This window comes from Haliaeetus albicilla, chromosome 12, assembly GCF_947461875.1.
Source record: "Haliaeetus albicilla chromosome 12, bHalAlb1.1, whole genome shotgun sequence".
Lineage (NCBI taxonomy): Eukaryota > Metazoa > Chordata > Aves > Accipitriformes > Accipitridae > Haliaeetus > Haliaeetus albicilla.
Window position 1 is genome coordinate 34,041,462 of NC_091494.1, and position 27,373 is coordinate 34,068,834.

The 27,373-nt window shown below is 44.9% G+C and overlaps 1 long non-coding RNA gene across 1 annotated transcript in view; it reads left to right on the forward strand.

The window, feature by feature from the left end:
* Nucleotides 1-27,373, forward strand: part of LOC138688144 (uncharacterized) — a 111,960-nt gene that overhangs the window by 18,132 nt on the left and 66,455 nt on the right. The window contains exon 2 of the long non-coding RNA XR_011327196.1: nt 10,552-10,617. This is a non-coding gene — a long non-coding RNA (uncharacterized lncRNA). The remainder of the gene's footprint in view (nt 1-10,551; nt 10,618-27,373) is intronic.

A 27,373-nucleotide genomic window follows, 5' to 3' on the forward strand; every position in this document is an offset into this window, starting at 1 on the left:
CCACAGCATCCCCAGCCATCAGGTTCCCATTCTGCTTCCCTGTGCTGCTGACATTCTTCTTCTTGGCTTTTCTTAGAGTTGCAGGAATCCGAAGGAGGGCAAAGTATTGACAATGTCATGGAAGATCACATGCATATCATGGGTTTCCAAGCTGTAAAATTATGTGGTTTGTGCAAAATGGAAGGAGTAACAGGCAACAGTTCAAGGGAGAATGGTGTCCCAGTTTTAGCTGGGATAGAGTTAATTTTCTTCTTAGCAGCTGGTACAGTGCGTTTTGGATTTAGTGTGAGAAAAATGTTGATAACACACTGATGTTTTAGTTGTTGTTAAGTAGCACTTATCCTAAGTTAAGGATTTTTCAGCTTTCCATGCTCTGCCACCAAGCCAGGTGCACAAGAAGCTGGGAGGGAGCATGGCCAGGACAGCTGACCCAAATTAGCCAAAGGGATATTCCATGCCATAGAATATCATGCTCAGTATATAGACTGGGGGGAGTTGGCTGATGCGGGGGCAGATTGCTACTTGGGCATCGGTCAGCGGGTGGTGAGAAATTGCATTGTGCATCGCTTGTCTTTTCTTGGGTTTTATTTCTCTCTTCTTTTTTTTTTGTTATATTCCTTTTCATTACTATTATTATTATTATATTATAATTATTGTTATTATTATATTTTATTTTACTTTAGTTATTAAACCATTCTTATCTCAATCCACAAGTATTACTTCTTTTTTTTGATTGTCCTCCCCATCCCACCGGGTGGGGGGGAGTGAGTGAGCAGCTGCATGGTGCCTAGTTGCTGGCTGGGGTTAAACCACAACAAGGGGAAGGACTGCTAACAACTAGTCCATTTTAGGCACTTAGCTGAGGCACTGAAGTTATGAGCCTCATCAGCTCAGCTACTGGAGAGTCAGAGGGGAGAGAGGAAGGTCTGCCCACGTACTAGTCATCCTGTCTAGAGGCGTGGATGTCTGTCTGGAGATGTTTCTTGCTCTGTTTTCCGTGGAGGGATCCCTGGGTGACTGTGGTCCCAGTAATACCAGGTTACATTGGAGGAACTCAGGCTGCAAAGGTAAGGTGATGGGGTGAGAGTATCAGCATGGCAGAGCATCACCAGAGCAGGGCATGGGCATGCACAGCCTTCCTGCAAGGCTTTGAGGTCTTCAAGACAGACCAAGTTCAACGGTAGCATGTGAGAAAGACAAAGCAAAAACCTTGCCTTGCATGGCAGGGCTGTTTACCAGACACACAGTTGCTCTCTTTTTAAGAAAAATGCCATGTAGATACAATTTCCAATGCACCTGACGTGACAAATGGCTGGGAACATGGCAAGTAGCCAGAGACATAGGCATTTCTGACCATGCTGCCTCTCTGCACCCAAATGTGATGTACAACACAGTAGATCTGCCCTCTAAACCTGCTTCCAAACACAAAGATTCAGTCAGTACAGAGGTGTCTGGCAGCAAAAAAGGTGTTGGGAGCTGCCATGAGCTACTTAACCTTCTGACTAATGCACGAAGTCATTTCTGTCACAGCTGTCTGAACAATGCATTTGCCAATTAAGTTAATTCAATCAAATCCCTTGTATCCAGCAGAAAGGGCAGAGCACATCCAGGTGAGGGAGAGAGAACAGAGCCAAAATTCCCCTCTACGTAACACAAAAGTGGAACAAAGGGCGTGTATGTGAGCGCATTTGTGTGTATAAATATTTATGAATAATTGCACTGTGGAGCCACAGCATAATTGACAACTCGAAAGCCGGTTCCTGGGATGTGTCCTCCCCAGCTGTGAAGTGACGGAATGACTTGGGGAACCAGCAGATGCTGCCTTAAGGGCTTCACTCCCACTTCACTGGTTCAAATGCAAAAAGGATGCGTTAAAGATCTGTTGGCCCTGAGGAGGATCCACTCACCCTGTGCTCAGGGATGCAATGCCGCTCCTGACTTGCCTAGTTTCCAAAGCAAAACCATGCGGAGATGCCAGTGTCCATCTCCAGCTTGGAGGGCAGAGGGGTGGTCATGAACAAGGGTGGCCATCAGTGCTGCTGGGCTCCTGAATCTTGCAGTGTTGAAGCCTCACCTCCCTGGTGGATTTCTACCCTTCCTCATATCTCCCATCTGGGCATGGCTTTTGTTTCCAGCTATTTCTATCGAGAATTAATTAAAACATTTAATTTCTAATGTAGTAAACTGCTTTTATTTCCCTGTCCCACTGTGCACTGTACTGGGGTATCATTAACCCAGGGCTTGTTCAAGTTTTTCAGAAAGTGTGCCTCAGCATAAAGGTGCCATTTCTTGACAGCAGTACAAGTCTGTAAGTTTTCCCCACCTACCTAAATCTGTTGCGTGAGCAGGCTGTTGCAACAGAAGTGTGTGTTGTAGGAAGGTAACAAATATTACTTGCCCAATGAACAACACTATCTCCTTCAACCAGACAATAAAGTCGAGGAAGCCACATGCTTTGGACAAGGTCTGTGATGCACAATTTTGTGTTATCATCCATCCAATTGCAGTACAACCAAAATGGGCAGGTTTAGCCGTTCGTCATGTGAAATGCAGAATGTTTTGGATCATTGTTGTGTTACAAAAGTGGAAGCGTTACCTTTGAGAGTCAAAAGGGTTTTACCTGTACCTTATGGAGCACCCTCTGCACTTTCTTTCCCGTGAGTTGTTTTTTGTATTGGCATTGCCTTAGAAAGATTTGAACCAAGCGTGCATGTTACTTCTCCTTAGAGAGTAATTTCTGGTTGCACAGTGGCACGCTGTGGCCTTTTCATGGTAAGTGGTGGTCCTTTTAGCTAACGCCTACATCCCGTCTGCGCTGGGGACCCATCCCATGGAATGGGATTACTAAATCTTCTCTTATTATTTCTCTGTTCCTAAGTGTACCTTTACAAAGAGAGGGTCTGACACAACTTGCCTGTGATCACACACTAGCTTGGGCAGGAGCACGGCTTTTCATTTTGGTTTCCTCCATGGCCTGCAAGATTGCAGATGCTACAGCTGCACCAGTATAACAGCTTTTTCACTTGGAACATTGTGGTTAGAAATAACATAAATAGCATAAGAGGGCATTCTCTGTCAGTAACCGCTCCCCAAAATACTGATCTCGGCTGCTCCTGCATTGTTGTTGGCCCCAGCACTGCGGTTTCTGGAAGCGTGGTGTTGCACCAGGCTTTGTGTGGTGAGCTGGGGTTGATGCAGGGCGTTGCCAAAAAGGATGGCATCACGCAGGGGTTACAGCTGCGTATGGGAGTCTGGTTCTTGTCCCAGCTCTGAGCCTTTCTGTGACCCTACCACTGTCCTGATGTAATTTAATAGAGAAGGTGTGAATGCTTTAATATTTGCTTCAGAGCAGTACATGGGGTGTAGGGGAAGATGTTGGAGAGAGGTAAAAAAATGTCATCTGCTTTATGGATGGTGACTGCAGGGCTCCCTTACCTGGGGAGAGGCTCACCAGGTACCTCCAGATGTGCCTGTAAAATACTTTGTGTTTTAAGGCTGGACATAAGCACTACAGGGGATGTGCAGGGTAGAGTCCATGGGGCGTAGCAGAGGTTTCAACGGCCACTGAGAGATTCAATCACCAAAAGGAGTCCCAAAAGGAAGGATGAAGGTCTACGGTAAGACCAGAAAGTGCAGAATATCAAACCTGTGCCTGAATCCCTGTTCCAGAGGGAATGTTCACTGCATTTGCTGCAGCCACTGCTTTGGAGGCAGGATAGGGCCATAGGCTGCTATGATGGGGTAGGAAAAAGCCAAACGAGCCGACTCTTCCTTGACCTGTTCAACCCCGCCAGAGTGGCCCAAGGTCTGCCTAAATGAGGATGTGATACAGCCCGGCAGCAGGAAAGGTCAATCAATCAGGGGGCTGCCCATTGCTGGTGCGACGATGATTAAATTGGGCTTTGCCAGGTTATGTTGCAATTTGGCTTGTTGCCCATCTGTCTTGCCATGTTAAATATATCCATAGCCATGTGGAGGTCATGGTCAAATCCAGGAGATCCCAGCTCATGTAAATTATCCTCCTTATCCCCCAGTCTCATAAGGGCTTGTAAAGGTGCTCATAGCTGCAGCATCCCCTCTCCGATGCAGGGGTTTATATAGCATCTGGGCCTGGCAGTAGCTCTCCCCTCCAGGGACAAGGAGGAGGGAGAGCAGAATTGTCGGTTCCTTTTTTTGCTTTTTTTTCCCCCCCTTTTTGGCCTTGTTGGCAGGACAAAGAATGGTAACTGAGCGAATGTGCCAGTTTCCAGATTGACACCAAGTGAATATGGCCACTCGTAATCACTGCCTATGAGCATTTATCACTTCCACAGATTACAACGGGGGGAGCAGGTGTCTGACCTGCAATGACAAAAACATGGAGTGGTGGTAGGAAGGAAGGAAATAGATAAGATGTCATTTTTCAGCACAATTTTTCTCTCTTTAATGTTCTCCTAGATTATGGGAAACAATCATGGGATGGGGAACGCTGATGTTTTATGGTGTCAGTAGGGTTTAAGGTTTTAGGTGCAAACAAAAAAAAAAAAAAGTGATGTTGGATCCTGTATATTATGGGATATTTATAGGACACACTAAGTTGGTTTTTTTTTTAATTTATTTACTTGAGTCAAGAAAGATAAATGGGATTCTGTATCCAAGTACTTGTATCCAAAGGAAATTAAAAGAAACACAGTCCTCTTGAACTTGGCCTCCACTTAGGGCAGAAAAATGACACAGGAATGACCCTTCTTAGATTAAACAACTGCTCATGCCTCAAAGGAGATGGTAGAAATTAGTTTGTAAAAATCTTTCCTTCTCATATTACACATTTTCTGCTTCTCCTCATCTCTACTTTTTTCCTACTAGAATTGCCACCAAAAAAAAAAAAAAAAGAAAAAAGAACCAAAAATCCACCAACTTTGCTGTGGTATCTTCTCCTACTACTTCAAAACACAGTCTTCTATGTGACCCATGAGCACTGCTTTAATGCTGACTTCAGTTTTCCATCATTGAATGTATTTCAAGATGGAAAATGGTTTTAACTTTCCTGATCTGCAGTTTGGGGTTTAAAACCACATCTCTCATTTTAATAATAGTAATAATCCTATTCTGAACTGCTTTCATGTTTTCCATTTGAAGAGCTGGCAAATGTCCTACAAGTTTAAGCGTCACAACGTCCTAGGACCAATGAGCACAAACTGCCAGAATTCAGATCCAGTTCACTGCAAAAATCAGAGCTGTTTGTATTTGAAACTTTGGTTTAGATTCATTATTGGAATGTACCAATGGGAAAGGAAGAACTGAGAGGCAATGGGATCTTGCAGGTCACACACTGAATGTAATCAGATCAGGGAGCAACCCATCCCCATATCTTCAGGCTCTTGGGCAGGAGGAGCTGGTTGCAGGTCAGCCTGGCAGTTGCAGTCTCTGGCCATGAGAAATGCTCAGTGGAGTCGCTGAAGAGATGACAACCTTTGTGTTCTCTCCAGATGCGCATGAGTGAGTTCAGGACTCTGGAAGAATTTGGGGGTTGTTGCTGCTGTTGAGCACTAAGAGAACAGCTTCTGCAGGGAGGAGGAGGGATTTCCTCCCTCTGTGGTTGGTTTGGTTGATTGTGATTGATCTGTGTTAACTAATCCTAGAGATGATTTGGAGCCAGAGGCTGCACAACACGTATGATGGGTCTGTCTCTTCTCTTTGTTAAATGCGAATAAGCCAGATTTTCCTTTGCTGCAAATTTCAAAGCAGTGAGGTCTCTGTGCAACCATTACACATCTTGTGCCTTGCTCTTCCCCTGAGAGTTGCGGTGTCTGAGGTCAGTGCCAGGATCCCCATTACAGAATGACCCCCATCCTTGCCAGCACTGCTCCAGGCATCCTTTCCATGCAAAGCAATAGCCCACGTGGGATGCCATGAGGAAGGCAGTTTTTTGCACCCAAGAGGGAGGGAAGAAGGAACAGTGTCTCCAAGAGACAGGCACTGCAAGCTTGCCCTGAGCAACACACAAGGGTGTAGAAGAATAATTCAGTAAACCACTACTAGCAATGGAGAGGGGAGGAAGGGGATAGAAAGGAGAGGTGAATATGGGAGAGAAACCCTGGACTGCAGCGCAGTGCAGGGCTTGCCTCTGCCTGCACCCAGAGGTGTTCTCTCTCCTGTAAGCAGAAGCACCCTGTGTGCACCAGCACAGTCCATCTGGTAGCAGCTGGTCGTTGTCGCACTCTATTGCACTTTGGTACCACAAGATCACAAGGTGATCTCTGCACGTTGAGATCAGCCTCCAAAGCAGATCTCTGTATCCTTGAAAGTCAACTCAGTGGAAATGACAGGGGGGAATAAGAGTTTAAAATCACACCTCTTTTTATCCTTGCTGCGGTGTTCTTTGATAGAAATGCTAGGGGAGGGAAGCTTTTCATATTGTTCTACCAAAACTAAATAAAAATAAGGATAAAATTTTGGAGATGGTGGTAATGAAATTAAGGAGTTTGCTTGTCTCTATCTATAACAACCTTCTGACTAGTAATCTGAACAGAAATAATAATTTGAAAGGGAAGATAATTAAATTAAACAGGCAACCAAACTGGAGGAATAAGACTTCTGATGAAGAAGGGCGGCTGGGGAAAAAGTAGAGGGGGTGGCTGGGAAAAGAAGCACATCTCTTTAAATTGTCAATCTCTCAGGGCAAGGTTGCTGCAGACATAATGAGTGTCCTAGTGAATTATCTCCCACTTTTATTGTCTGTTGCAACCATGGAAAGATGGGGAGGTGGGGAAACTAACTTTTTTTTTTTTTTTTTTGAATTTGGACAGACTTAAAGAAGTGGCATCAAATTTGAAGGGCACCCAATCAATCTGTTGTCCTAGCTGCATGAAATTGTATTTCCCTGCCACTTCATATCTTATTTGCAGCAGCTGGGCTGTAAGTCATTGGTGATAACATTCTTTATTATGCAGCCGTGTTTATGAACTGTGCCTGGAAAGAGATGATAGAAATATGCAGCAATATGCAAAGGGGGGGATGCTGGGGGGAGGGGGAATAAATGCTAGTTGCTAGGGCAACCGTGGGGCTATTTTGGGCATCAAATTTTGCAGATGATGAAAAGCATTTTCATGTGATGGTTGGTCTCTCTGGGAAGAGAAGGGAAGAGAGGGCACACAATAAACCGGGAAGATAATATCCAAGAAGGCAGTCATTTAATTTTTTCATATATAAATACATATATAGTTTCAGCTGTACTGAAAATGTATTAAAACCAAAGGAGCCAGTACCTCCTAGTTAAGGGGAAGGAGAGGTGTTTTAAATAACTAAATAGGAAATGGCATGCTAGTAATTTGGGAGGCTTTCCTACATCACTTGGCACAGTCTGAATCTAGCCAGTGCTCTCAGAAAGCGCTGTGTGAGTCATGCTGCTGTCCGCAGTTACCTCTGCTTGCACCCAGTCCGTCTCACCATAGGCAACAAACATCTCTTTCCCCCAAAGGCTGTCTCCATCTCTATCACAGCAGCAATTGAGCCAATTAATTCACAACCCTTTCTGTCACAGGTTAATAAAAACCAAGTTATCAAAGACTGCTCTTGACTTTTGCAAGGATCAGATGATACCCATACTTGATAGCCATTACAATGCTAAGATTCATAAAAAATGGGAATTGCTTTCAGGCAGTTGCCCTCAGCCAGAAATCTCCAACCTGGAGGATGTAAGCTGCTCCCACCATGCTGACATGGGGGGGCATGGAGGAAAGGGCTGCATATCCCCCCCCCCCCATGCACAGAGGCTGAGGCAGAGGCGGGAGATCCTGGTGACTTTCGGGACTGAGGTTCAGGCATGGGAGCTCGCCAGTCCGGACACTTGATGTCCGTGCCCTTGCCGTGTCATACCGAGGAGTTGTCAGGGCCAAGGACGCTTTTACAGAATGAGCACAAGTTTCCCATTTTTAGCCTGTAACAGAGCAACACCAGAGAGAAAAGGCAGGTCACAGTGAGGGGTGAGAGGAGTGAAATCACCTGCACTTGCCCCAGCTGGGACCAGGGTGGATCCTCCTCCGCTGGTGGGTCCTGGGTGGGAATGCAGAGGGCAGTCCCAGTGAGGGTTTTGCACCTTCACCTGTGGACTTCTCCCACCAGCAGAAAGGGCAGGAGGCAGGCGAGCTGGCAGAAGTGGCAGTGCTTGGGAAAGGTGAAGCAGGACTGCAAGCAGGGTAAGAACTTATCCTGAGCTCTCAGCTGCTGACTTTCCTGAGCGTAAAGTTTGCTTATGTGCTAGACTAGCTCTGTTGCAGTGATGCTTTTCTTAATTTGATTTTACTGGAATTGCTCTGAATGAGAGCAAGCTTATGAGTGTTGTTTGCAGCCCCTGGATGATCACTGTTGCTCGAGCCGTTCTTAAAATCCTTGGGACTCGAAATATATTGGCACATTAAGCCGGTTAAAATGAACTGCGCATGTTTTCAGCAAGAAATCTATTTCAAATGCAATATAATGTGACTCTCTTATTGCTCTAAAGTTGTGTTTTTAATTAAGTAGTTATCAGTGGCAGTGAGATTCTTCTTGAATAATTAAATCAAGGTAGTTTAGTGAGTAATTGTAAAGCAAATTGCTGAGACCATCAGGCTGCTGTTGAGACAGTCTGTTTTCTTTCAGAAAATTAATCCAAGTGATGCGTGTTGCTAAGAAAGTAGTAGAACATTGTGCTGAGTAATGGGCATTTGTCTTGGTATGCTTTGTGTCTCGGAGCTGTGTCTTTCTAATTCTGCCTTCCCCTTTTTCAGTTGTCTTCTCCAGAAACAAATGCTGATGAATTTTCACTTTGCATGTTGCCTTTCCCTTAATCTGCTGCCCTGGGTAGTTCAGCACAGAAAGCTGAAAGGGAGTGGGTGATAATTTAGTTACTAAACAACATGAACACAGGCGTGATTTTACCAGTTCTCGTGTGCATGGAACAAGACATTCTGGTCAGGATTTCCCAGCTTTTGGCCAAGGCAGAGCTGAGCCAGCCCTGTCTCCTACACCCTGGCATCTAATTCAGAGGTTTTGTTGCTTGTGTGTTAATCTGGTATTTAAGGTGTCTCACTTGGCATGTAGTAATTCTTTCACTGTTAGATATTCTGAATATAAACAGCCAACAGATATCTTCCATTGTATTAAACTTTATTTGCCAGGGGATCAAGGGGAAATCCTCTGCATGAGCCCTGAACGTGTGTGGGTGCCTCCAGCCGTGGTCTGTACGGACTGCCTACAAAATAGATGCCCATCCACATGCACAGTGAAGGAAAATATGTGCACACTGTAGAAACAATATATTTGACAGATTTGTTATTTTTGAAAGCCTGCCTCATGTTCTCTTAGTAGCTTTCCTTGCTCTGCCTGGGGAATATGTTCAACAAATATGAGCGTTACACAAATTTTGAGGAAGCTAAGCTGACTCCAGAGCAGCTTGTTGATATTTTCAAAGGTAAAATGAAGAATTAAGTGAGGAGAGTCTGGCCACCCTCCTGACATTATCCTCAGGCATCAGCAATCGCACAACAATTTACCAGACGATGTTTTGTTAGGGCATTTATTCTGTAACCACAAAGTCCAGGAGGACTGATGGGGATACTGATATCTTGTGGATTTACCTCTACGAAGTGGGATTTTTCTAAAGTGCCTCAATAATTTAGGAGTACAGCCTTATTGAAAAGCATTCGGGTACCTTTGGAAATCCCATTCATGACTCTCCGTTATGCTTTACGAGCCTGCAGCCCTCAACGGGGACGTTATTTCATGGTCTAGGTAACAATGTAAAACTCTGTGGTTTTTAGCACCATACTGGCTTTTCACCGGGAGAACAATTTACAGAGATATTGTTGCTGTAGCAGACTCAATTCCCCATGCCTTTTCTGGAGCCTTCCTGCTGTCACCTTTGGTTTTTCCTCAAAGCTTCAAGGATTTTCTAGCAGAGATGAGGCAGCTTTTCTGCAGCTCTGGGCTCTGCTCTCCAGTCTGCCATTACCCGCCGGGGGTCTTCGGACAAAACAGCTCTTTTTGTCCGTGTTTGCATCTCTCTAAAATAGAGATATTGGCACCAACAGGGGCAATGGATAGGGTAAGGGGGAAGCTTTTGCGAGAATAGAGGCTGCAGAACTGCAGAGCATCCTTAGCTGTTCTTGGCTGCTCAAGTTTTGATGAAATGTCAGATTTTAAAAGTTTTTGGAAAAACTGTCCCATTTCTTGCTACAGAAGGTGGCAGATATCTCAAATTTTTCAGTCTTTTTTTTTAAAGCAAAAGTTTAGACAGGAAATTAAGTTTTTTCTTTTATTTTTTTAAGGCTTTTTCTGTGCGTTTCCAACCACTTTGTCCCCCCAAGAATGGGTTGGCTGTCTTTTGCCATATATCCGTATCACTGCTGAGAAACTGGAAACATTTATTTCCTCATTTCTGGTCCCTCCTGCACTTGAGCTACCAGAAATGCTAAGCGTGAAGTTGAAGCTATCTTTCTGTGCACTGTGTAGTGTAAATACTGTTGGAACAAACAGGGTATAAAATTTGGGAATAACAAAAATTATTTTTCTTTTTTTTTTTTTTTTCCCCAGGACATGGAAGCTTCTGCCTGTGAATTTAATACCAAAGACAATCAAGATCTTGGTGACAGACAGAAGGTCAGTCTTTTAGCTTTGTTTAACCCAAAACTAAATCATGCTTCTTAGCACTGATTGTGTTGATGTCTTCTGCCTTATAAAAGAAAGGTGTGCACCCTGGTTGGCAAAAATTAGTCTTTATCATTGCTGAGATGAACTATGACAGAGGTAGCCAGACTGGGGTGATGTTTTTGACAGTGGTCCCAGATGTGAAACCCAGGTTCAGCTTTACTTGAAACTCAGGTTCAGGATCGTGCTCTGTTACATGCTCTTTGTGTAGCTGTTTGGTGCAAGATATGAAAATGGATATAGGCATCCTGGTTCGATGCTTGCATCTAAGAGTGTAAATCTTGCCTGTACGCCTGAAGTTCTTGTGCACTTACCCAGACGTCCTTTGGTAATGCACATGTTCCAGCTCCTTTTTTGTAAGGGAGCAAAGAAGTGGCGTTTTATGACACTCTAGTGGTCTGTGGATCCTGTCTGGAGTAGGACAAGTATTTAAAAACAAATAAAACCCCTTTGCAAATATTTATTTAAATGTTCCGGTTTTACTGTTTATATTCCATTTGCATGTTGGATGTGAAAAGATGCATTTTAATCCAAACAGTGACAAAGGTGATGGCTTTGCCATCCAACATTTCAACATAACAAATTTAATTTTTTTTTTTTTTTTTCACAGAACAGCCTTGTTTATAACGGAGGCGTGTAAATGAGAATAAGAAAGAAAATGCATCTTCACATACCAGTTTCTATCACCTCGTTTCCAAATTTAGTTTGCTGGTTTTAATCAGCTCTGCTTCCCTAGAAGGCTGTTTAGCTGTCAGGGTTTATTTCTACACATGCATTTGTGTTTGACCAGCCTTCAATTAGAATAGGCTGCATACTAGGGTTTTTCATAGCATCACTGGGGGAGATGTTAGGTTTTTTTAAGAAGTTTGAGTGCATGTGTGTCTATATACATTCTTGATATATTTATACATATAAAATAGGAAATATATATGTATATTATTTAGATATGTATTTTACAGTAACCTAAATGGCAGTCCCAAACCTGTCAGCTCTCCATCCTGGCTATTTGGCTCCTGTCCTGGGCAGGAACGGTGTGGTTACCCATTAGCAGATGCTTTTAATGGTTGGTATCAAAGCCCACAAGAGTCCATGGGACTTTGGATAAGATATTTTGATTTGATGATCGATGAAGTAGAAAAAAATCAACCGAAATATCTGAAGGCTGTCCCTAGGCAACAGCACCATAGCCAGAGCATCTGGTATTCCCTACAGCAACAAGGTGTTTCAAAAGAAAATGCAGTGAACATTAGAAATCCTTACTAAGCAAGGACTGCCCCAGCAGCTCCAGGATTAAAAAAAAAACCAAACCATTTTTTCTCAGATAATGTTTCGTTCACTCCAGTGACCCCTCTACAGCCAGCAGTTCTATTGGGTAGATGACTTCTCTGCCATTCATTGACCTTGCTATCATGGATCAAGCCAAACCCTCTGGTTTGTCAGTGCTGCAAGCCAGAAATGATGGTTTAATGGCCGTTAGTGTAGCTTTTGTGTATGGGAATTGCTGAGGTGAGTCAGTGCTGCTAGAGGAGTGTTTTCTTGAAGGCCTTGGAAAGAGAAGTTGTTTAATAATGCTCTTGTGTCTGTCCCGTGTGTGTCAAACTTAGCACCTTTTATTGAGAAGCTTATCTGTAATGCCTGCTATTTTCACAGGCAGGTGCAGACCGAGTTGGTTGCTCCAAGTAGAAAAATAGCATTACGTCTAAGAGAAGCTTTAGAAGACAAGAATTGCTTTAAGCCACACTTCTCCATCTCATCAGCATGAGGAGAACCTCAATTCCCAGGGGTGAAATTGGAGGGTGCCTGCTCTGGGAGGGAGGGCAGGCATTTAAAGCAGAACAGAGCCCTACAGACTAAGCAAGCACTAGCTTTATGCCCTTGTGGATACCCAAACCTAAAGGATATTGCAGCGTGTGCTTGATTTTTACTAAGACTTAGATGCACAGGGCTGGAAGGAACCTCAAGTGTTGCCGTAGCTCCCCTTGCTGCTCTGGTGATGGACCAGCTGTGCCTTTCCCTATAATTTCAGCTCCTAATGCTTCATTCAGGTTCAAGGGGGAAGAAACTTTTGCCTCTTCATTTTGAGCCTGAAACGATGGCTGAGCTGTCGGCCTCCTGTCAGGGTGAAGGAGGTAACCTTCCTCCTGATGGTGTCCTCATGAATAATTCCTTCACTCGCCCACTTGATTTCAGGTTTCCCAAAATAACTGACACTTTTCACACTGAGAGCAAGCAATTCTGGGGAAAATAAAATACATTAAACAGCTACACCACCTTGAGAGAGCCCTGAGTGAGTTGGTGATTAAAAAAAAGGAAGGTAGAGAGGTTTTGTAGGAAATTTTCGGAGTTGATGAGGAAAACACCATAATTCCTTCATCCTCCCGTTTGCAGTGAATGTGTGCCTCAGTTGTTTCTTTTAGGATATGACTGTCTTCTGTCTGTGACTCTGCATTCACGGGAGTTGGGAAGTTGGGGACGGACGATATGGGCAATACTCACAGCGTGGCTTGATCTACCGTTGGGATCCGTCCCGCCTGCCTGAGCAGCCTTTCCCCTTCAGACAATTCAGAGTTTCCTTTCAGAATGTGCCTCCCCTCTTCAGATGTGCTGTACAATGTCTCTCCACTGGATACCCACTGAATGCCTAATTTTTAACCACTCTGTCTGTCAGATCCACAAAAGCTGTTACTGGAGGTGTTTGCATAAAAGAGCTCCACTATAGGTATCTGAGAGCAGCTGGCGATGCTCTAGACAGTATCCAGCAGTGCTGATCGAGGCAGGATGCTTTAGTCTCCCTGGCTTAATGGCTATGTGCATTTTCTTAATGCACCCTCCCCCTCAATTGCCTCATAAATTAGCATGCAGGATGTGTCCAGCCTTGGAAAGAAAAGAAGTTTGGAACCTCTTCAATTCAGACAAGACAGGTTGTGATATTATTGAAAATAAAAATGCAAATCTGACAGAGAGAGATCAGAGGAGACCGTGGGCTCAGCCTTGGGCTCTGGCCAGGCTCGTGCAACGCAGACCAGGGCACGTGGGGAAGACGATGGCTTTGCCTCGTACAACCCTACTCAGCACCGTGAGCCCAGCCTGGGATCAGCCTTGCCTTTGACATGAGGTGAAGCATGTTCACGGTGGTTTTGTCTTGTTTGCACCCCCTGATAACAGTCCTCAGAGGTGGTTTAACCAGCTGGGCAATGCTGGCGTGGAGCAGGCCTCCTGTCATACCCCAATGGTGGAGAAAGGGAGTGCGCTTACTGATGTGCAGTTGGTTGTTAGAGCTGGACACAGCGTGGTGGAGTTCAAAATATCGAACGTTTGGATTGACTTGTGTCTGGGATAAAATCAGTAGCATTCAATGGCCACTGCCTGCTAAAGGCTTTTAGGTGCCTGCTGTGAGATACGGCCTGTTCTATGTGAATGGGGCTCTCTGAGACACCTGACCGCAGCTGAGGTCCTTCACGTCCGGATTAAAACACACCAAGAGATGCGAGTCTCCCATGCAACTGGTACCCCTCCGAGGGAGAGGCAGTCACATTGCTGTGAAAAGAAGGGTCAGTGTGTGCTGCTCCAGTCTCCACTGGGCATCTTTGGTAGCTGATGTGTTTCCCAGTTACGTGAGTGTTTAAGAAGCTGGATGATTTCTCCATCAGACTTCTCTGCATGGTTAATGGCCACACTATAGAAGTGTAGCACTTGTGGCATTTGACGTTGGTTTTTTTTCTTCTCCATGTCCTCCTTTTTTCATCTATCCTTCACCTCTCCTGCCCTTCAACGCTGTGCTTTGAAATCTACAATCAGTTTGGCTTTAGGTTAGGGACAATCGGTAACAAACGAGCAGAAATCACATAGGAGAGGGTGTATCAGGCAAGGGAGCCCCAACCTGCTGCTGACATCTTTACCCCATGATCTACCTCTCTGTCGCGCTCCTTGGTCTGCTGTGCTTTCTTGGGATGCTCGCCAGTAACATGCTTGCTTGGTGTTAAACACACAACTGCTCTTCAAGAATTCATGTTTGAAATCACAGGTATTTAGAGGTGTTTGTGCCCTCAGGAACTGGGGTTGCAGGGCAGGAGCTGTGTTTCCCTGGCAATGCAAGTGTGCGCAGCGTTTAGTACGCCATGTTTTCTAGCTTTGGTGGCAACCTCTGGTGTTACTGGAAACTTCAAGATGAGATGGGATAATGATAACAACAACAGCGGAAAAATAATATAGGATGATTTGCTTTAATGAGTGCAGATACACAGGGAAGCAGGTACTGTTTTGCTACTGTGGCTTACAGAAAACTAACCACATAACTAGATGTTAGTGCTTGCAGGGCTCGTGGTGCACTGAGAGGTGAAAATAACTGATTCCAAAGTTGACATAATCAAAGAATAAAAGAAGATTGGATGTTATAGGTTAAGTTGTTGTAAATTAAAACAGCTCTGCTGAGCTCATTGCAGTTGTTCTGGTTTTTTGCAAATGCAAGTGAGAGGAGTTGGCTCTGTTTTTCCAGCTGATCGTGGGTTAGAAAATGCAGTTTTCTGGTATGTGAGTAAAAGTGGTGGGGCAACTTGGTCTTCATAAGACAGAATATTTCCTGTTGGAGTCTTTCTATGTGTACTGTAAGCCAGACAGACCTGTTGTCCTCTTACAAGCTGCAAATTACACAGGCAAATGTAATTACCCATTCTCTTTGTTATTAGTGTGCAGCTAGGAAGCTTCAAGCAATCGTCCCTTTCTTGGTATTTCAAAGCTTACTTGCAAGATGCATCCTTGATATTGAACACAATGAGATGTCCTTTTTTTTTTTTTTTTTTAAATTCAATTAAACATTTGCCTACTGTGACTCTTTATTCACTGCAAATTGTCTCTGTAAATAATCTTCATCAAAAGTCAGAACCAATCCCCATTAGTTGTTTAGATTAATTAATGAGTCCCCCTGGAGCCACCCAAATGAATTCAATTTAAACGTCAACAACTTGGCTATGGAGTTTCCCAGGTTGGCATTAAGACAATATTAAACCTGCAATAAGTCACATTTAAAATGTTAATTCAAAGAAGCTCTCCATTTAGAGCATTTAATTAAATCCTTAAATAAACTGCATGGGCTCAATACCAGATGGTTCTGCATTTTCATTGCAGCAGAGAGCCTTGAAGTCATTGAGGGAAGTAATATTGGAGGCATGGTGAAGATAACCAGGATATATAGTGTAATAAAATCTAATCTTGTTTCCAGCAGGGAGATTCAGTGTATGTACACAACCTAGGCTAAAATTGTAAGTTAATTACATTAACCCCAGTGTACTCTGGTATCTGAGCAGCCAGAGATGAAATTAGTCTTTTTCCTATCATAAGATTCTTTTCAACTTCGCTATATTAATTTTTAGCCAAATACTTACTCATAAGGAAAATTGAAGTTAATGTAACCAAAGACAAAGTAATGCAGTCTTAATATTCTGAAGGGATTACGGAGGGCCGTGAAAATACACTTTGCAAATGTCACTCACTTTGAATGGATTTGTGGTGGGAAGGTGGGGGAAAAAGAATTATGGCTGTGATCCGCACCATGCTGGGGTTTAATAAAGGTCATGATTTAAGAAATTCGGGCCTTCAGAAAAAAAAAAGGATAAAAAAAAAAAGATAGACCTCTGTCTGAAGGCCCAATTTCCTTGATAAGATGTGGCGAGTTGCCTCCACTGCTAGACAGCACAGGTATGAGATCTTTGAAATCAAGCTGAAATTCTGGAAGATGATTTGGGTTAGGATACTTCATTCAAATATATGTATATTCCGGGGGGGGGGGGGGGGGGTGGTCCTTGTTGCAAGAACCATCTTTTTTATACTACCCGTTCGCCTGGTAAAAGTTTTTGCAACGAGTAAAGACAAAGACTCTTTTCCCTTGGTAAAAACTCAAAATTGTATTGGGAAGATAAGGTGGGGTTTTTTTCTGTTTGTTTACTTGTTTCTTTAAAAGTTGATTCTGTGACCAGAGTCCTTGGCATCAGGATGCTTGTACCCACTGGTTCAAAAGATGTTGTCCAGTTTCTGTCTTGCCTCTGAAAATCTGATGCTTTCCAAGTGCCTTGGGTGCCTCTTCTCTGGGTGTTTGACGTAGCCTCCTCCAGCAGCTTGCTGTCGCTGCAAATAGCGAATCAACACTCTGGGTCTCAACTCGAGAACTGAAAGTCACCATGAGAAAACTTAGTTTGTTCCCTCCCTGCGAACTGTAAAACAGGGATGTCATTAATGCGGCTCAGCAAAGTGAATAACTTTTTCTCTTAATATTCAGGAAAGTGTAATTCAATTTCAAAAAATATGGGTTTCCTTCTGTTGGGTAATAAAACACATCAGGGAGGAGAAATTACTTTGCTGTCGTGGCAGGGCAGATTTGCACTGTTTGGGTTTTGCTGGGACGCCTGCGGGAGTCTGGGTAGAGGACTTGAGTCACGTCAACAGTGCAAATTTTGCACGTTTGATTGCATGAAGGAATGGAGTCGGCGAGGAGCGGTCCGAGCCCGTTTGTGCTACTTGCCCCGTGCTGGGGTTGAAAGTCCCCGGAAGGGTGGCTTTTCCTCGCAGAGGCTTTATAACTCCCGCTCTCCGTCCTCTCCTCACCCCGTCCCGTGGTGTTGGGGGTGACTGGGCTGCACGCCCCTGGTCCCTTCCTGTTGTTACAGCTCTGTGCGATGCTGCTGGTGCCTGGGCTCTGCACCGCCAGGATGTGGTCACCGCTGCGAAGCGGCCCCCTTCCCGGGGGGCCTTGCAGCGAGCTATTTGTGGTGCGCCCTGGGGGATGGAAACACCGAAAGCTTTGTTACTTTCGTAATCTCAAGCTCCTCAGCTGCCCCAAAATTGGGGGAACGGCTGTAATAACCGCTCTGGTGCGGCTCCTCGTAGTCTGAGCCGCTTCACTGGAGGAGCTGACTGCGTTGAAATTAGCCATGAGAAATTATTTTACATAACTTAAAGGCAGCAAGAAAGCTCAAAACTTTCTCCTCCGTCCTTGCCTGTCTCCTCCTCCCTTCAAGGAATTCGGAGCCATTTGGTGACCTGAAAAGAGCCAGGGGCTGGTGGATCATGCAGCTCTGCAAGCCTTCAGGGAGCAGCAACCCCTCTGCTGCCTCAGGTCGCATCCAGCTCCCTCCCTGCCAGGTGCTCTGAGGAGGCTCAGAGGGGGAGACAGGGGCTGGCTGGGGCAGTTTGGGACTGAATTGGGCCAAGTACCACTTTAGAATGGCTCATTTACCTATGTGTGTAGGAGTGACAAGATGAACTTGTAAAACTTTCTCAACTGAAATGCTCTGGAAATCCCCCAAATCTTGACCCACATGAAAAATGACTCCAGTTTAAACAACCCCCAGACTGACAATTTCAGAATCATCAAAACTGAATGTTTCTGGTTGCGGCAGTCTCCCCAGTCGGTCCCTGTGTGGGAATGGGGGCTGGCAACACATACTGTGTCTGGAGTTTGCTTTTGAAGGAATTCCCCATGGGATTAGCTTTCCTCTTGGTGTGCATCATATTAACTGGGAGATGTTCTCCACCAAGGAAGATGTTAGAAAGCACTGGTGAATTTTACCTGTTCTCTTATCTTCTCAGGTATTTTTTTTTTCTCTGAGGGTCACTGCTTGATCACATGCATGCCCAAGAAGGTTTGAAGCACTCAGATCACCAAGAAGCTGGCTGGTTTCTGCCCTGTGGGATATTATCCCTGTGAGGAGCTTCTTACAGCCCAATGGACGGGAAACTTCACAGGGATCAGATTGGGAACAGGGAGAAATGCAGAAATTATATTTTTTTAGACCCTGCCAGCAGAGTAAGTTAAGCAAGCCACGCTCATTAAGGCGAAGATGCTACTTGTCTTCCCATGCTGGTGCAGAATTGTGCAGTTCCCAGCTCAGCTAACTCCCAGCAGAGGACTTCTTGCACTGGGTTGTCCTGTGTTAAAGCTTAGTGCTGAGTTCCTCAGGTTTCGTGCTATCTTCAATGAACTGTAAATAAATGCTGTCTGTCTCGCTTGGATGTTGCCCCAGGTCACAGCTGCGGGAGCTTGTGCTGAATTGCTGAGATGTGTGCAGGCTCCTCTCTGTGCTGCACAGCACCCTGGGCATCTGATTAAATCCCACCCAATGTGGCGGGTGCTGTTTGTTCACTCACTCGAGCGCTGCAAGACTCGCTCTCCACTTTTAATGTGGTCTTTGCAACCATAACAGCTAATAGCATCATGATTAAACATGAGAAGAGTCTTCAGAGCAGCCTGAACGTGCCAGTGTCTTTATTAGCACGGGGCAGCAGGAATAGGGAGGTACTGGGAAGCATCCTGAAGGGCCTCTCCCTTCTTTCAGGGCTGATGGATTGGCAAGAAAAGAGGGCATGGGATTTACTTGGTTGTAGGGAGCTGGATTTGGGAGTTGGTGTCTTGGTCATCGGAGACACAGCCTGGTTTTATTTATTGCTAATGAGGATTAATTTAATAGCAATATTAGGCAGTTCTACATGTATTAAAGACCAAACCTTGCTCAGCTCTGCCTGGTGCCTCTAGCACTGCTGTGCACCCTCACCTTCTTGCTTGCTCTGTGTTGGGCTTTGCTAGTTTGCTGCATGTTGCTTTATGTCCTGTGGCTGGTGCTCTGCCGTCTGGGGCTTGATTAAGTTAGCTGATGCTATGGGGATACAAAACCAATGAGGAGAAAAAAAATAACCCTGGAATGGTGCTTCCATTACCAAGTAAGCTGTTTCCCTGGCAACATGAAGTTCTTGCGATGCGACTGCTCTTGGATTGCCCTTCCCTGCCCTGAAATACCCCCTTGGAGCTGCTGAGGCAGCAAATGCTGCCCAGAGGCAATGGGAACCATCACGGTTGGTACAGACCTGGACTGGGAAGCAAAAGGAAGAGTTGGTGCAGCTGTTGGTGGATTATTATTTTTTATTATTTTTCCTGTTATGAGTCCAGCTCTGCCCAATTTCCTCCCTGCCAGATCTGTCATTTTGAGCCTCCTCTCCTCCAGGTCTCTGCCTGTGCGTCTCTGCCACAGGACGCATGTGTGAATGTGTGGCAAAATGTTGTGCCAGCAAGTTGGAAGAGGTACTACAAATGCCATTCATTGTGCTGGCTGAAGTCCTAAAGAGCTGGCAAGCTCTGCATTTCCTAACACCATTTTTAAGTGTCAAAGCTGTATAAAAGCTTATCCAGCAATGCAGTCTCAATGGCATGGCTCCGATTAACAAGCTATCGTGCATTTAGCGATGCCTTTTACAGCTCTGCTTGACCTACGTGTCAGCAGTCCCCTTCCCTCGCCGCACGTGGCGGCAGCCGCAGTGAGCTGGGTGTTAACCACGGAGCCACCTTGGGCTTTGGGGAAGTTTTTGGAATTGCATCTAGCTGGTATTTACCTGCAATTTTCTCTGTTTGACTCCAGCAATTATGTTTGTCCTTTCCTCTGCTGATCTCTGCTTACCCTCAGTTCTGCTGCTCCCCTTGCTATATGAAGTGGTAGGCTAGATTATATTTAAAGCCCCTTTTATTTCTCCAGGGCTTGCTGGGCAAGGATTTATGAGTGTCTTAATTCCACAGTACTTGGGGCAGGGGAGTGCTCGCTTGCTTCTTGGTGGCCGAAAGAACTCCCATTATTTGAATGTGTTCTTAGTCTTTGGTATTTAGGATATTAGATTTGTTGGTTTGTTGGGATTTTTAATTTACCTAATCATGCAACAGGAGCAATGACGTGCAAACAGCATAGTACCTGAATTACCAAATACAGAGGTCCCAGATGAAAGAACACCTGAAGCCACAGATTCACTCTGTCCTGCTTCCCTATCTCTAAACACCATTTAGGATGAATATATGCTTTTAAACGTAGCCATGGCTCTGTCATCAAGACTGCACTGGACAAAGGGTAGGGACACACTAGCACAGTAAGTTCAGTCACCCAGCAAATCTCTGCTTCTGCTGGCCACCCAGCTTACCAGCCATTGTATTTCCTGGGAATTCCCAGGGCTTGCTCCTGGTTTTCCTTACTTCTTAAAGATCCCTGATGTTGATGATTAAGGATTGCTATGGGTCTGTAATAGCTACATATGATTTCTTTTTCATGTAGGTGAGCTTCAAAGTTGTTTCAAATGAAGTAAAAATATAGCAGATCTTGCCTGTTAAATATTCCACCGCCCTGTGGTGTCTATGCTATTATTAGTAGGGAGGATTTTTGAAAGCGCTTTGCTGGCTCAATTCTTTTCTTGGTGAAGTCAATGGCAAACCTCTGCTTACCTTCAAGGGTAACAATAACCTGCTGTTGTGTCTAGCTGAAAATCCTACCCGTTGTGGGTAAAGTCAGGATGTCTTGCTGGTGTGTTGTGGCTGTTGCCTAAACAAAACACATCCTGAAGTATTGATAATAAATAAATATTTTAGCAAAGACATTTTTGTTACTTTGACTTTTTTTTTTTCCATCCCAGCTGCATTATTCTAAAAGGAAGTAGCAGTGACATGGTAGAGAAATTCATATTCAGCTGATTTTTCCCCCGAATAGTTACTGGAGTGGTCGCAAGGTGCAGTTTTGTTCATCCTATTCAAAAAGAGGTCCCACAGCTCATGGAGGGAGCACTGTGAGGTTGTCCAAAGGCAAATGAAAAGTGGAAAGAATAATTTGTGTGGGGTTTGGGGGTTGTGTTGGATCACTTTATATTCTGCGTGCTCAGTTTCAGATGAGATGTAAACTCAAGATTCTCCTCACCTGTGGTCATTAAATATCTTATGACATTTTTCATAAGACCAGGGGATCTTGGTGAAATCCCAACTCGATTAATTATATACTGCTTCCCTAAAGTTCTTCCTGCAGTTGCAAGCAGATGCAGCATCTTTCCCTCCTTTCTGTGTTGTCAATTAGAGTGCAGGCTTGTTAGCTGGTTTATTATCTGTTTCCTTTTTAAAGAGACTCAGAGGTGGTTTTGTCAGCGCTGAATGAAGTATACAGTAAATAGTTTGTATACTGGAACATTGTGCTTAGGAAAGACTTCGGAAGATCTGTGGATGAAAATTTCTCTTTGTGTGCTTTTTTTTTTTTCCTCCCCTTAATGAGGGCAAGCATAGCAAATATATCAAAGGTATCAACCACCACTTACCTGAGTCCACCTGTGGCTGGAAAAGCAGCCTAGGAACTCATCTGTGAGATGTGACTGACTTGTAAGCTTTCTTTTTGTCCTCCTGTGCTTGCATCTTCCCTTATCTGTGTGTGGTGGCAGGTAACACCTGGCTCCCAGTAACAACAAATCTCAAAGGGTTATGCTCAGCATGGTGGAAATGGTGAACGGGGCCTGCAGCAACGACAAAGACCTCCTGTTGTAGTCTAAAGGTTCCCACACAACATTGCTGTGGCTCTGCAAAAAGTTTAGCCAGTAGTTCCATTAAAAAAATCATTACTTATTTTCATTCTTGAATTTGAAGGTAAAATTTGCAGTTATTGCTATCGCAGTTCCCCGATAAATGTGGACTTCCCTGTCCTAGGCACTGAGCAAACATGGTTCTTTGCTCTTTGAATGGGGAACTGGAAGCACTGGAGACCTTCACCTTGGGGCCAGTGCCAACTGCCCATGTGGGATCTTGCTCATGTAATGCTCCCGGCTCGGCAACAACGACAGGCAAATGGTGAACACAATGGAGTGAATGCCAATTCTGTGCAGTGACCTTCGCTCCAAACCACTCTTTAAATACAAGTCCGTGAAACACGGGAATCTGTGGCTATCTTCTGTTGTTACCATCAGATGCTTGTGTGCTTACACACATTCCCCCAGAAGAAGTAATTTTTTCTGGGTCTTTCTGTTGCATCTGTCACCATCTCATGCAGGGCTTGCTGCTTTTGCTTCGTGAGCTGAAATAGAAGTGAAGTTATTAGCTTCTTGAAAGGGAGAAAACATCTCAGAGTGCTTTGTTACGTGAACAATAAGTGCTCCTGCCCATGGGCATTAGTGCAAGTGGTGAACAAGCTAGTTAATTATATTGAAATCAATGCTATTGGCTTAGATTTAAAGCTCCGCTCTCCTTGCATTGACTCTGTCCTTCCCGTTGCAGCCTGTGCCCTGCCAGACCTCGTGTCGAAGGTAGCCGCTGCTGAGCTGCACTGCAAGCCACCACCGCAGTGGAGGTCAGCGTTCACCCGCCCTGAGCCCTGGCCAAGCCAGGGAAGATGCACAGCTCCACGTGTGGGTCTTGCATTACACCCTTTGCCCCAACCTTTCTCCCAAAGGCTGGGGCCCAGGGATTTTGGGCAGCCTTAGGAGTTAAGGTAATGTTGCCCGGAGGATTTGGCAGCGCTGGTACAAGCAGGTGGGCAGTAGCAGGGCTGATCCGCACCCGCGTGCTGTTGGGGTCCTGGCGCTGACCTGCTCATCCGAGTGATGCTGGGAAGGGAAGACTTCTTGACACATTTGTGGCATGTCAAGCACAGCTCAGTTCTGGTAGCTTCTCCCACCTTTGACTAATTGCTGACCTGACATCTTTCTGATAGTGACCTTGTTTCAGCTAGTAATTCAAATATCTTTCAGTGTCAGAAATAATAAGTGCCACAGTGAGATGAACAAGCAGAGCTTAAGTTGAGCACAGATTAATGGGGTTTTAATATTCCTAATTTAATCACTCCTTTCTGTCTGAATGTGTGCAACATGATGTAGCAGCTAATTATTTTTTTAACCATGATGAGGATCTTTCCTAATCATTTTTATATTTAACATGAATGAAGGGAGGGCAGTGATTAATGAGGGAATAAATCTTACGAAACAGAAGCAAGCACATGATCAGTTAAAAATACAGCTGTCTGATTTCCCCCCCCCCCTTTCCTTGTACTGCAAATACTTAACCAGCTGCACCTTCTCAGCTTGATAGCTAGCTGTCTTCAGCCCTAAAGAAAGACCAGAAACTTTTCTTATTCCTCTGGTGGTTCTGCTGGCATCTCTCTGCGTGATCATCTTTGTGATGAATGCAGAATTATTTTTCTTAAAAAAAAAAAAAAAGTTGCCCCACTAGATACGTTAATGGTTGGATAGATGTCTTTTCAAATATTTGTTCCTGACAGGGTGTTTGGAATTGCAGATGAGAAGCAAACCAGCTCTCAGCATCTGTCTGTTGCTACTGTACGTTTCCATTGTGTGAAGCAGAGACAAAGCCAGGCAATTCAAAGCTTAAGTGGATGCTCTTGAGATCTTCCCTCCCCACCCCCCCCACCCCTTTCCTCCTTTTTCACTGCATTTGGCTGCTTCTCTTCTCTCTAAATTCTATTTTTTCCTCCATCCCTCAACCCCCATGTGCTGGTTTTGGGAGTCTGTCTTCTCCCTGCAATTCCTCCCCTCCCTCCCCCTCAAGTCCCTTTGTACATCCTTGCTGACTGGTAATTTTAGGGTTTTTGCTGAGCTCTCAGGCTGTAGGATAGCTCAGGGTTGAAGGTTATGATGATCAAAGGTGTAGTATGGGGCTTTTTCCCACCGTTCGAGTGCAGCTTGGTAGTTTGTAATTAGTGTCAGTCGATCACGAGTCCAACATGCGTAGTCTGCAGTCGTGGTTTTGTTGTTACAGGGTTGTTGTGTGCGCTGGCTGTTTTGGGGAGGCTTTTTTGAGCCTGGCACGGCACATGCTGCAGTGAAGCCCTTGGCTCAGCCAGGCAGTGATGGCTCACGGCAAACTGAGCCCTCTGCTGAAGATCTGGGGTTTGCTCATGGAAAGCTGTAGCTGTGAACCCAACAGTGCCCCTCCGCTAACTATGGCCATGGATAATCTGTAGTATGATCCAGAAAAGATTTGGGGGTTTTGCTGGGATGTTTTGATTTTTGTTTTGGTTTTGGGTTTGTTTGGTTTTTTTTGATGGGGAGACTGTGCAAATGCTCCATTCAGCCATGGAGATGATTCAACGGGTTTCTCGGCAGCGCGAGGTCATTTTGGATGCATGTCTTCTCAACAGCTAACAAGCAGAATTTTAATAACCGATCAAGATGAGCTGTGCCTGAGCAGTGCTGGCAGCCACCCTCTAACCTTGGTGTCTTCTGCAGATTGTAAAATTGGTCTAATTGTCTAAAAAAGAAAGATAGGCTTAAATACAACTTCTGTTGCTTAACACCTTGTTGTTCCTTGCTTCTTGAGTAAAGAGCACCAAGATCAGGGAGTCAGGGTTTCAGGCACTGGTGACACATACCAATGGCTTGATGAATGCTGAGAAGTTTGGGATCCTGTCGTGCAGTGCTCTGTACAAGCAGGCAGAGTCCTGAAGGGCTGTGGGCTAATGCAGTGCGGAGACATGGGCAGAGGGGTGGGAGAATGTAAGGAAATAAGAGTGTGGTGGACCCGTTCCTAAAATTAGGTGGGGTTTTTTTCTGCTGAGGCGCTTAATTAAAATTTTGCTCTTGCAGATCAGGTCTAGTTCTTGCAGCATAAACATGATTCAATCAAAGGAAAAGCAGAGGGAAGATGGTTGTTTGCTGATCTAAGATAGGTAATGCACGTCAGGAGCAGATGTTAGCTGGCAAGATCCTGTTTACATGAGCCCGCAGCTAGCAGCAAAGATCCTTCCCTTGTTACGGGAAGGGAGAGGCTCAAATCAGGAGCAAAATTGTTTCCAAACAGTTTTTTCTCTAACACTTTCTTTCATGAGGTTTCTTCGGCCACTTTCTGTAGCACTGCAAATGGCAGTGGCATAATTGCATTTGTCTTCCAAACTGTCTTTCCTTGAGGGCAAGCTCCACTTTGGCCTTGATTCGATTGTGTACTTTTAATCTTGAAGAAAAATTAATGCATAAGTATTCATTACAAAATTGCATTTTATATGGTCAACGTCCCCTCTTATAATTACAGGTTCCAGCTGAATGTCATTTCTTGTCTCTATACTTCCAGCTCCCTTACAGCATAGGCGTCTCGTACTCCTGAAGCTTCTCTGCATTCATGTAATAAATAAATAATCACACCTTTTTTGCTGTCAAAGCTGAAAGCATGCACAGCTCTTTGCCACAAGATACACTGGGACTGCAAGGTACAACATTTCTTAATTAGACTGACCTGAGGTGGTTGGGGTTTGTTCTTTTTTTTTTAAAGCAGCTTCATTAGCTCAGGAACTTAATTGCAAATGACTAGACAAGCTCTGGTCTTGGTTACTAGGAAAGGTTAGAGCATTTCTCACTGGGGATTAGATCCTGTGAGACATTTTGCAGCTTGATTTTTGCAGGGAAGGTTTCAGGTGTGCTCAGAGCATCTTAGTGCTAGGCTCAGAATTAGCAAAATAATTAGAAGTTCAAAGCAGAGACGGAGGCTGGGTCAAATCCCAGCCAACCTTTTTGATCTTACAAGCCACACTGCAAAATCTGTATTGGGTTGGGAGAAATGGGACATGGAAAGGGAGCTCTGGAAGCAGAATTGGAGGATGCCAGGTTTCCACGCTGCTGTGTTTGAGCATGGGGAGCAGCTGAACATCTGGCTGGGCTGGAGGGCCAGCTGCCAGCAGAAGTCTGCTGTCTCTGCTGACCGGCTCCCTACCACAGAGGGGAATTGCATTGACCCGCAGCCCTCGTGCCAGCACAGCTCTCTGTATTGATGTGGTCCTAGACTAGGGGTTATGGCTGAGCTACCTGGTGACCAAAAGTCACGGTGGCCTCTCTCACTTGGTCTGTGTCGCAGAATTAATCTGTTGGTAACATCCCTGCTGTGATATTGCTATTAATAGCATCATTAATGCAGAACCTTTGCAGCCTCCATGCTTTCTGGGGTTGTCTGTCTTGACCTCATGAAGAAGTCGTCTTGAAATGGGACTCTGCAAGGAAAGGGAGGACTTGGAGAATCACTGTGAAAGGTTTGCATGTTCCTGTGTGGTGGAAGCAGGTGAGACAGTTACCTGCTATGGAAGGCTCCTGAGGGTCTGAAAATTTTGAAAGAGGATTACTTTGTGTTCACCGATATGTCCTGTCTTTTTGTGCTGTGTACCTAGTACTGATATAGAAGCGGTTCAAAGACCTGTATTCAGGTATTCTAGGTGATGATTTTTCCTACTATACTTTACCTGCATAAAGCAAGGTTTGGATTTCTGCTGACCTTCAGTCCCTCTTCCTATCTACCTGCTGCACTTGGTATTTGTATGTGAAAGCAGGGATGGCATCTGCCTGGTGGAGCTTTGTGCTGGTGGTCTGTGCTTGGTACAATGAGGCAGCAGTCACGATGGGAGACTTCTGATCTCATCATTTGTAAAAGTGTGCTGAGAATGATGTAGCAAATGCAGCAAAAGCACCAGTTCCCCTTACACTGCCCAGCTCTGTGTTGATTTGCCTCGGAGCAGAAGCCAGCCTCTCCTAGGGTCAGCCCATGGGACAGTCAGGGCAGTGGCTGTTCCCACTGCTCCCTGCCCTTTGCAGAAGCTGCCAACAAGGTGCCTGCTGAGATGGAAGATATTATCATTATGTTAAGGCAGTTGCAATGCAACCAAGCTCTACATCTCCCTCTGCAAAACTGAGCACAAAACTGAAGGCAAGTTTTAATCTCTATCAGCCAGAGAGGTAACCATGCTATTTGTCTGAAGGCAAGAGGATCTGTGACCTTATTTCTTCCTTCCCCTACTCTTTTGGTCCTCCAGACTGTAAGAAGTCCGAGTAATTCATGTCCCTTATTAGTCTGTGCCGGGGAAGAGGGTTCTGAGATGCTTGTGTGACACCCGAGTTCTGCCACACAACAAATATACTCGAAAGGCTGTGTCGTATATAACCCACT